Consider the following 11,359-nt stretch of genomic DNA (forward strand, 5'->3'; position numbering starts at 1 on the left):
CAGAAGGTAAGACAGCCACAGGTGCAGTGTTTTACAGCTCCTGGGACAGAGGGCAGTATGTCCTAATGGGCAGAGAGACAAGTTCTGGCACAGGGAAATGCACAGCATATCTTTTACCATGGATTGCAGTCAAAAACGCTTACAAGCCATTGTCCAGTAAGAGACCTTGGTGGCATTTGGAACCAGTATGGACTTAGAGTCAGCCAGAACAAAGCTTGAACTCTGGCTCGGCCACTTGCCAGCTGCATGACCTTAGACTACTTAACCCACCTGAACCTTCACATCCACACATGTAAGAAGATAGAGAATAATGTTGGCTGTGTAGGTTTATCCTGAGGATTAGAGATAATCATTGAGGAATGGCTGGCAAATGAGAGTATTCAGTAGGGACAGCATTAATCCCATGTTCTAGGTGTCACAGCAGGAGTCATTCACCAAGGATAGGCAGCTCCTGTAGCACTGGGCTAAGGACTTTGACAAGTTTCTGTTTCTTATTTTTATTCACTATTTTATTAATTTTTTTAGAGACAAGTTCTCGCTCTGTTGCCCAGGCTGGAGTGTAGTGGTGCAATCATAGCTCACTGAAGCCTCTATCTCTTGGGCTTAAGTGATCCTCCCACTTTAGCCTCCCAAGTGGCTGGAACTACAGGTACACAGCACCATGACTGGCTAAATTTTTTATTTTTACTTTTTAAGTGATGAGGTCTCTCTGTTTACCCAAACTGGTCTCGAACTCCTGGCCTCAAGAGATTCTCTCACCTCAGCCTCCTGAGTAGCTGGGATTATAGGCATGAGCCACTGTCCCTGGCCTGCAGACAATCATTGATAGAATGATTTATAAATTGCAAGATGTTTATTGCTCCTGGAGAAAGCACAGGCCATTGCCAACAGAATTCAGTAAGAGTTTAAGTGGTAAGCAAGATTAAAGCCCAAGAAAGGAATCAGAGTGAGAGTTGCTTGTCTCAGAGGCCTGAGGTAGGTGTGCATTTTCCATGTAATTCCCATGTACTGTGGCAGCTCCTGAAGGCCAGGAGCCTGTTCTGGCTGGGAGGAAAGGCAGGCAGCTTCCTGTGTGCCTGCAGCCATGGTTCCTCAGGCTGAAACCATATTCCCCCCTAGTCCCTGTTCCAGGGACCCTGGCACTTACTTTCCTATCTACAATCCCAGACTGAATTCATAGCAGAACGTCACTTTCTGTCTTTAACAAACACTGGGTTACCCTTTGTTCTAACAATCAAGCCAGATTGTTCAGGCTTGTATAAATGGGCCACATCTTATTGAAGCCTCAGTTTCCTCATCTGGAAAATAGGATGGTAACTCTAGCCCCAGGGATGGCTCTAAGTGTGGACATAATGTGTGTGAGGAGCCTGGGATGAATCAGTAAGTGGTGACTTCTGGTCTGGCTGGCCCTGGGTGTGTCTTCCTTGGATAACAGCTGTAGCTAACCTCCCATGCAGATGGGGCTCTTCCTCTGTCAGCAGGTCAGCCTGATTTGTATGGATCCTCCCACTGCATTTAAAAGCTGTTGATGCCGCTGACAGCTACCTGTGGCTCTGCTGAAAGACACTGATAATTACACCTGGTGCTCAGCCTTGGAGAAGGCAATGGACAAAGACTGCTCTGCTGGAGCCTTCAGCCCTGTCCTCATTTAAATAATAATCAGGGGCTTCGCTCACATTCCAGCCACATGCATTCATGCACACACATGCAGGGAGGCTGAGATTAGGCTTGACATTGGGACTTTGGTAACTTATGAAGGGGATCCAAAAAGCAAGCCAGGAGCGCTGACTTGAAAGAAGTGAAAATGCAGTGGCTCAGAGGCCATCCTCCATGCAATGCAGTGACAATACCAGGTGCTGGCTGAGATAGGGGTCTAGAACTGAATTTCTCAGGCTGGGCTCTAATCTAAGCTTCACCACATTCCAGCTGGGTCCCCTCCAGCAAGATACTTAGCTTTTCTGTGCTTTGGTTTCTTTAATTGAAAATGGGGATAAAAATATGTTGTGATGAAGATGTCACGAGTCAGTACATGTCAGGAGCTAGAAGAAAGTCAGGCACGTAGTAAGCAAGTGCTCCATGGATGCGAGCTATGACTACCTTCTTCATCTTCATCCCCATCTTCGGGACATCTGCAGTCATCTTCATCTTTATCATCTCCCTGAAGTGGAGTTGTACAATGAGTAGAGCTCTGACTAGGGAAGGGGAAATAACATTTATTCATTATTATAATTTCCCCTATACATCATTTTAAACACGATTTGAAATAAGTTATAAACATCCTTATATTCCATCAATATAAACAGAAAAAAGTCCATGAGAAAATTTGGGTGGTGGGAAAGTGAGGGTAAGGTACAGAATGCTTCTCATGGGGTCCTGTGGAATTTCTGGAGGTGGCCATTAATTTTGGCACTGAGTGTCATAAAAATATGATCAGTTGCAAAATTCACTGACAAATGTACATCAGTTGCACAATGGACGAGCCTCACAAACAGGAGGTTGAATGAAAGAAGGCAGAAACAAAAGAGTGCATGCTGTGTGATTCCATCTATATAAAGTACAAACATGGGCAACACTAATCTATGCTGTTAGAAGTCAAGGTGATTGTCACCCTTGCAGCAGTGGAAAGACTGGGAAGAGAGCAGGGGAGGCTCCTGGGTGTGTCAGTAATGTTCTGTTTCTTGGTCTGGGTGTGGATGACATGGGCATATTTAGTTTATGGAAATTCAACAAGCTTTACATTTACGATGTGCATATATGCATAGGCATATATAGGTAAATATATATATGTATGTATTTCATCAAAAATTTAAAATAAAAAGCAGTTGCTTGGTAGGAGCATGGTTTTTCAGTACATTGAAGTATATAAGTAACACTTATTTTTGACAACAGAGATAACTACAGAGCTAATCTCTATTGACTGCATATTCTGCAACAGGTACTCTGCTAACAACTATGTGCATCTCCATCACAGCCATTCTGTGAGGTAGCAGGGTACCCTACTTTTACAGATGGGACAGCTGAGGCTTAGTGAGGTTACCTGACTTCTATGCATTCCCAAATCTCTTCTTGATTTGTGTATGCTTCCCCTCTACCCAAAAACCCCACCCACATAGCACAGAATCTGGCATACAACTGATGCTCAGTAAATGTTTGAGGGAGAGAGGGAGGGAGGAGAGCATGTCACTATATTGTCACCAGTCACCCATCTTGACATCCTGAAATCATTTTTTGTCTCCTCTCTAATTCCCATTGCACTTATAGGCAGCACCAAATGGCACTTAATTGCTTTCTGTTGCTAGGTCTAAAACGCTCTGTCAGTCAGGCCTGTGCCTCCAAGCAGCACAATTGTTTGGCATGGCTGAAGAATGAAGAGGCACACTGCTATTCCTAACAGGAGAAGAGCCTGGGTGGGAGAGAGAGGAGGGGAAGTAGTCATCCAAGGTGATGGAGGGTTGTGGTTGTGGGGAATGGATTCCTGTGCCTGACTCCCTCTCACCTGCCCAGATTCTTAGTTTTTAACCCAGCATCTGGAGAGAAAAGTGAGAAAATGCTTCCCAAATGAACATGTCCCCTTCTCCCCCTCCAACCTCAGGGACTTGGTTCTGTTTCTGTCCTCTTCTGTGGCCCTTTCCCACCTATTGGATTCTTCGTCTGAATTAAGGTCAGCAAGTGGCCCAATTCATGGCCAATTAACCACTAAGTTTGTATTTTTACTCTCCCTGCACAAAAGCCTGTTTCTTCTGGGAAGACTTTAGTGGACATCAATAAAGCTCCAGGTGGAGTCCTGGGGAGACTCATCACCCTCCTGCAATCCCAGATCTTTGAATCTCCCTCTAGAATTGTCTAGGACATGGCTTTCCAGCCCCTTGGGAGGGCTGTGTCTTTCTGCCACTGCTTGTGTTACACTGAGTCAACATTCAATGAATAATGAATTATAATAATAATAACTTGAGGAAATTTATGCGCTAGCATCAGCTAGGTCCAAAACATAAAGCGAAAGCTCACTGTAAATTACGCCCTGGGACTGGTGAGTGAACAAGGCATCTTTCCCCAGAGACCTCCAAATCAACTCATTTAAATTAATAAACCCCACTTTCCTCTGTGCCTGAATAACAAGCTTATTTATGTGTCTTAGAATTGGCAAAAATATCTAAGTAAAAGAACAGAGCAATTCCAGTTCCTTCTTTACACAGATTTTCGAGATACTATCTAAGCTTCCTAACTCTTATTTTGGGTGAGAGAAAGGGGAAAGAAATGAATTCAACCTGATGAATGCATTGCTTCTAAATCTACATGCTACCAAATAACCAAGTTGGCTGAACTCTTTTTTACTTCTGAGTAGTTTCTTTTGTCTTTTCTGGGCCTAAAACCCTGATACAGACTAATCTTTCTTGGAAAAATCCTTGCTGAGTTCAAGACTAGAAAATGTGGGTTTGCTCTGACAGATTCCTCTGTAGAAACCCCTTGTACTCAGGGCTGAACTCTTAAATATTTAGTAAAATGTAGGGTATAGCACTGGCCAGTTGGGATGACTGTGACCTGCAAGGCCTCTGCTGTGTCAATGCTAACTCTTTAGTTTCTGAATCTTAGGGTGATCAATGTGGAGAAGATCTCGTAAGAGAGGCATCGTGGCGTACTTAGTGGGCTCAAGGTAGCCCACTCTTTGCCAATGGGTATGAAAGTATCTTAACACTTCAACAGTACAGATAACAGGCCTTCTTTTCCAGTGCTCGGAAGAGCTAGGAGTGGAAATAATGTTTTAATTGGTTCTTGTGGGTCATTTCTATTCTCTTTTCTCTAACGTTGTTCTCCTCAAACTATCTCCAGTCTGTTTTTCAGGCCCACCCCAGCTCATACAGTTATGGTGCAACATAATTCCAGTGCTAACTACTCAGAGTTCGTGCAGACTCCACAGGTTAACGGCACAGTTTTCTTCAAGACTGCCCTCACATTAGACACTAGTTGCAAGCTCCGAGGTCCCCCAGCCATTCACACTTCTAACTAGCTACAAAGTCAGCCATTTCCGTAGCTCTTTCAGGTTCAATAATTCAGTAGAATAACTCACATAACTCGGGAAAGCACTATATTTACAATTGATTTTATTATAAAAGCTACAACTCAAAACTAGACAAAAGAAGTACAGTGTACACTGCTCAGGTGATCGATGCACTAACGTCTCAGAAATCACCACTAAAGAACTTATCCATGCAATCAAAAACCACCTGTACCCTGAAAACTATTAAAAGAAAAATCATTTGCATGGTAGCAACAACAAAAAAAGAACTGTCCCAAAGAAGAGATGCATAGGAAGAGGTGTGTGAGGGTCCCAAACGTACAACTTCCATGTCCTCACATCACCCTCGTGGAGGATCCACCGGCCAGGACGTTCACCTGAGCCTCTGTGTCCAGATTGTTGGGGCTTTCATTACATAAGCATGACTGACTGAAACACAGTCCATGTGACTGAACTCCATCTCCAGCTCCCCTCCTCTCCTAGGAGGCTGGGTAGACACACTAAGCCTTCCAGAGGATTCTGATATGCATCAAGTTGAAGAACCACAGCTCTAGCACATAGAAAGTGCTCAACAGATGTTTGTTGAGAGAATGAATGACTCCTGTAAGGAAAATCCTCTTCATCCAATCTGTGGAAACAGGTTCGCAGTGAGATCTTTCTCAAATAGGATCTGTCTCCATATTGAAGATTTGTTACTTTTAGCTAAAGAGGAATTTCTTTTTTAGCCTTTGAACTCCAGCTTGAGAGCCCCAAGTTCATGATAATTAACCCAACACAATCTGCCTGAAGTGCAGTGACAGATATCTTTGTGCTCACTTGTCACAGTATCTAGGTATTCAGGGAAATATAACTGCCCTTACATTTTCGCATGATACCTGACCTTTTCTTTCACTGGGGAGTTCCAATCAGCAATATTACACCGCATTATTTCAAAGGGTCTGAAGTGGGTGGGACAAGAGAGGAACATCTGATCTCCGAAACATTCCTGAACGCAGCAGGAGAGATGAAGGCTAGGCTTCAGGAAGAACTTCCTCAAAGTCAGGGGAGCAAGTTGTAGGAAAGTGATAGGGACCTAAGGAAATTGTGATATCCTCTTTCATAAATGCCTGAGTTAGGGTGGGTCTTATCTGTGGACAGACAAACCACAAGATTTTCAGAATTCAGGAAACTTAATTGAGAAGTGGCTGTCTTTCAATGAGGAATCACCAGACCAGCCATGTAGATTTGAGTCTATTTCCCCCTGTTTCTCTGCCTCAGGGTCTTTTAGCCTAGGCACCATGAACATTTATGACTGAATAATTATTTGTGGTGGGCACTGTCCTGTGAATTGTAGAATGGTTAGCAGCATCCCTGGCCTCTCTCCTCTAGATGTTGGTAGAACCCCCTCTTTATTTGTGACCATGAAAAATGTCTCCAGACATTGACAAGTTTCCAAGATCAGAGAGGACTGTCCTATGTTGAGAACCGCTCTATCTGTAAGGTCCTTGTTGGGACCAGTATTCCAGGATTCTGCCAAGCAAAGCAAACACGACCCCATAGCACGTGGGGCAGAAGCCACAAATAGGAATTCCCCTTTCATTTGAAAACAGATAGCCCAGGCCAAGCTTTCACAGGAAACCAAGGGTTTAGCCTTGTAGCAAATAGATGGCAATGTTACTACCAGAGTCAGAGTCTGAGCTACTTTTGAGGCATTGTCTCCAGAAGGCCCTTTCAAGGTGAGGCTAGTGAAGCAGTTATGCAAGTGCAAATCCGGACTTTATTTAAAATTAAAATGTTCTGTTTAGCATGAAGTTTTTTCATTAATTTTGATTTTTTAGAAATGTTGCATTAAAATATTACTGAGTTTTTTTTTGTGCCCCCTTAAGTGTTACACCCCAATAAGTATTTCACCTCACCCTACTTTTGACCCTGATCATCAAGGTTTTTTAATGCAGAATGGCAGGTGCAGGGATGAGGAGCATTGCAAAGGGAGCAACCAAGGCTTAACCTGCAGGCACTGGACATCTGGTGGTGTAGAGATCCCCAGCAGGGACTGCTCAGCATGGAAGTACTGAAGATAAACTAGACAGAACCTCCCAGCCCTAGTCCTCAATGAATGAGCGGTTCTAGGATATCACATATAATTTATTCATTTATTCACAAGTCATTCTCCTAGGGCCTGTGCTGGAACAGACATGGAGAGACCAATAGGATGGTGCTCACTTTCCAGGCGGGGAAGACAGCTCATAAACAAACGAGGCCTGACGTCAGTGATAAGGACTGCAGAAAGTGCCAGAGGAGACTCCATGAACAGTGATTCATTTGATCTGACCTGTGGGGACAGAACTCAAATGTAAGATTCATTCTCAACCCGAGAGATCTTGTCAACCACAGGTCACTTTCCAAGCTTGCTAACAAGCCTGCCAGCATCACAGCGATGAGCTGTGGGCTGGGGATTTACTTAGCTTCATTTCCTTTAGTCACTTAGGTAACAATTGAGGGACTTTCTACCCCCCTTCATATAGCCAAGGCTTGATCGGGTGGAAACAACTAATGAAACAATTCCTGTGTAATTAGAGTATTTAATTGATGATCATCCAGAGTACAGTTTTTTTTTTTTTTGTTTTGAGATTTTTTTGGGGGGCAGGGAGATTCAGAGAAGAAGCAGAGAGAAAATAATATGCTTGTGAACAGTAGTCTAACTCCCCTTCTTACAGATGAAGACAATGAGGCCCAGAGGGGGCAAGTGACTTGTTCAGGATGCCAGCCTTAAAAGGGAACTTATAAATAATAATAGTGTGGACCCACAGGTGAGAGGAGAGAAGTGGGGGAGGGCAGGTTTGCCTCCACTTCTCTAGCTGTGCAGGAACATGTACAGCTTTCTTCCTTAAGAAATTCATTAAGCAGCAGCTAATTCCCATGGCAGCAATAAATGGTACTAACAACCAAGCATTTGGTTTCTCATAGGAGATGGGGTCCCTTGCAGCTGGTGCCATGTGTTCCACACTCTGGGGTGGAGGAGCTGAGATAGCTCACAAGAGTTTATACTTGGAAGGGATGGGATGTTGTACCTTTTCCCCAGCAGCCCTGAATGTCCCTTGCTGTTCCTCTGAGTTCCCTGCAGCTGAGGAATCTGCTCTCTTTCAACGTACTCTCTTCTAGAAAGAGGGAGAGCAGGAAGCATCACGGATTTCACTTTATGGTTGGGGAAGTTGGCATTCAGAAACATTTGGCTATTTGCCCAAGGGTAATTTGCCTAGTAAATTGCTGGCAGAGCCTGCTCTAGAGCCCGAACTGCTGTATTTTCTGCCCACCCTGGGCTCTGTGGCTCACTTCTGCTCCTGCAATACAGATTCAGGGGTGATATCTTACCAAAACGGGTCTATGTGTGGTCATCTCCACCACAAGACCAACCACTCTCTGTTGAACACCACCAGTGCAGGGGAAACCCATTTCCTCTTGACACAGCACAATCTCTCTTTGAACTCCTCCTTTAGGAAATTCTTTTTTTACAAATTCCTTAGTTTTCTGTGTATAGACCCCGCCTATCTCCCCTCCAAGACAACTCACACAAAGCACACATCTTCCACCTCTTCATAGCCCCCATGCCTAACACAGTGCCTAGCTGAGTCTATGTTTAGAAAACATTGGCTCCCTATCAAAGTTATTGAAACAGAAGGAAAAAAAAAAGAAAAGAAAAAACATTGGCTCCCTATCAAAGTTATTGAAACACAGGAAAAAAAAAAAAAAAAAGAAAAAAAAGAAAAGAAAAAACACTGGCTCCCTTCCCCTGCCCTGAACCTGGATTCTCTGATTATCCACATTGCAGTAGATCCATTTCCTGGGAGCTGCAATGGGAGCACCTTTACCCACGAAACGGGATTGCAACTGCAAATGCATAGAGGTTTGAGGCAGGTAACACAAAGGAGTGAAGCCAGCTCGGTGGGTCTCCCAGAATCCTCAAGCTCTATATGAGTGGGCAGCTTAGCTCAGCTCCAGCCGAAGGGGGTCTCATGAAACTATGGCCACAGTCCTGCCAGCACTTCCCATGGTCAAAAGGAAGCAAAACTGGGTTTCTATGTGAAATTTCCAGATGTATGCATGTTTGGCATTCTATTTATCTTTTTAAAAAAGACATTTTATGATCAAGTCAAACAAAACATAAGTCCAGGGTGCCTGTTTGCAAATTATGGCTTTAGCATTTTCTTTGGTATATCAGGTGAAAAGACCTCAGAAAGGGGCAGGATGGGGAAGAGAGTAACCCACATGTAAAGGGTCTGCAGGAGAGGGGCTCATGACATCCTTTCTCCACCTCCCTTTCATCTCCTCTCTTTGTATCACCCTGTAGGGAGGAGATGTGCCACATCTCCCTACAGGGTGATACAAAGAGAGGAGATGTGGCACCTGAGTCTCTCACTTCCTACTGGCCCCATTGTGTCCCAGGTCCTAAAGTACTACCTCCCTGCCTCTGTTTTCTTGGAGTCACAGCCTTACCACTCTCTTTCCTTCCTTGTGGGTAGATGAGAGGGAAAAACCATCAAGCTCCATACTTTCCATGGCTGGCAAGGTTCCTCTCAAATGTCTTCTCAGCAAATCTCTGTGTTTTCAATTACCTCCTAACACACCTCTAGGGAGCCCAGCCAGGCGGGAGGATTAGTAGAATAATGACTTTAAATTATTTAGTTCTTTCCCCCCTGTCTTTATTCTGTGACAATATTGAATCTAATCCAGGTCCAGCTGCATTGGATGATACATGACAGGTTATGGCTAATAACTGATCTCGTTTTCAAATTAATATGCAAATTCGTCTTCAGAGCTGAGGAATTAAAAAAGCGAGTTGGGGACAGCTGGGAAGAGAGGAGTGTAAGTGTAGAAGTGAGAGGGAAGAGGAAGTTTCATTGTCCACCCTCTCACCTCTAGTCTAATCAGAATTTTTGCATGAGAGACAGGGAAGGGGAGATTTGATAACATGGAAAATCTCTGATGAACAGAGCCCCTGAGTGTACCAATGTCTCGCTCCACAGGGAGACTACAGGATTTGAGCATTAGAGCTGGAGAGGAATCCACACCCATTTCTCAGATGAAGGAACTGAGGTCTGAAGTTACACAATGTGTTAGGAGCAAGGCTGTGGCTATAAACCAGAGTATTGGGGGTCCCTGTGCCAGCAGGAAGGTGGCAAGAGAGATCAGTCTTCTCCAGAGTAAGTAACAAGGGAAATGGGATTCATTCCACTCTAGACTCTGAAGATGCATCCCTTTTAGTTCAAGAAGCAGACCCTCTCTTGCATGAGATTCTCTGTAGGGCCATACACAGTGTTTGCTCAGAGTACTGACCACTACTAATAATTACTCGGGTTGGAGAATTGAATTAATCTATGAAGCCATGAATATGGGGCACACAACTGAGCATCTACTATGTGCCAGTCATTGTGCTAATCACTAGAGATAGGCTTTTGCCCTATATGTTAATCACCAATGCCACATAAGTGGGGAAACTGAGTCCCCACAAGGTATAGTGACTTACCCTAGGGTGAAGATTTCATGGGAAGGCAGCTGTAGGTTTCAGGGCTCTTCAGTCTGTCCCAGTGCTCCCTCTGTTTCTCAGGCCAGCTGTTTGCTTTCAGGTCAGGAGCTCAGGGATCTAGTTGTACCCAGCATGGATTTCCTTAGCCTGTTTTTTAAAAGCTAATGGAAAAACAAGTTGGCGTCTTCCCAGCTCACCCTGAAAGAGGGGTATTCGAGAGAAGAAGCCACTGGCAGCAGATGACCCATGGCCAGTGAAGAGGAAGCGGTGGGTCTGTGGCTGGGAGCTGGGCCCAAGCATGGAGCTTTCTCACGGCCCACAGATTGACACCTCCAATGCTTCATTAGGCAGGATTGTCTCAGCAGGAACCTTGTTCCTACTTGGCACCCCATTGCCTAAAACCAGAAGAGGAGACAAAGTGTTTATTCATTCAAGAGTCAGGCCGTCTATATTTCAGCAAGAGTAACCCACATGTAACCAGCTGTTAAAAGTAAAAGCTCTCTTCCACTGGTCTTCTGAACAATCCTGGGAATGGAGGGTCCCTTGGACTAAGGTGGGTTTCAAAGTAAGGAGAACAGAGAACACCAAAAATGAGGTGGTCTTGGGCTTCCACGAGGTGGGTGTTGTCCCCAGCTGATCCTTTCCTTACAAAATAAAAGAGTTTCCTAAAGAGCAGGACCACTGCACTAGAGAAGCCAGCACCAAGGAGAATGGGCAAAGGGAGGAAGGGAAGAAGGAGGAGTCAGAAAGTTAGGGAGGGTCCTGACAGGCACACAATCCCTCAAGCGTGCCCAGCTCTTTTGACAGACCTCACACTTTCCACAGCCTGATGAGGAGCAAGG

The 11,359-nt window shown here is 44.6% G+C and overlaps 1 long non-coding RNA gene across 1 annotated transcript; it reads right to left on the bottom strand.

Annotated features, from left to right (window-relative positions):
• Window positions 1-5,084: 5,084 nt before the first annotated feature.
• Window positions 5,085-10,646, bottom strand: LOC135970435 (uncharacterized). The gene is made up of 2 exons (XR_010586111.2): window positions 10,518-10,646; window positions 5,085-7,325 (listed from the first exon to the last, which is right to left on the bottom strand). It is a non-coding gene; the product is annotated as an uncharacterized lncRNA (long non-coding RNA).
• Window positions 10,647-11,359: the final 713 nt, after the last annotated feature.

Source organism: Macaca fascicularis, chromosome 4, assembly GCF_037993035.2.
Source record: "Macaca fascicularis isolate 582-1 chromosome 4, T2T-MFA8v1.1".
Lineage (NCBI taxonomy): Eukaryota > Metazoa > Chordata > Mammalia > Primates > Cercopithecidae > Macaca > Macaca fascicularis.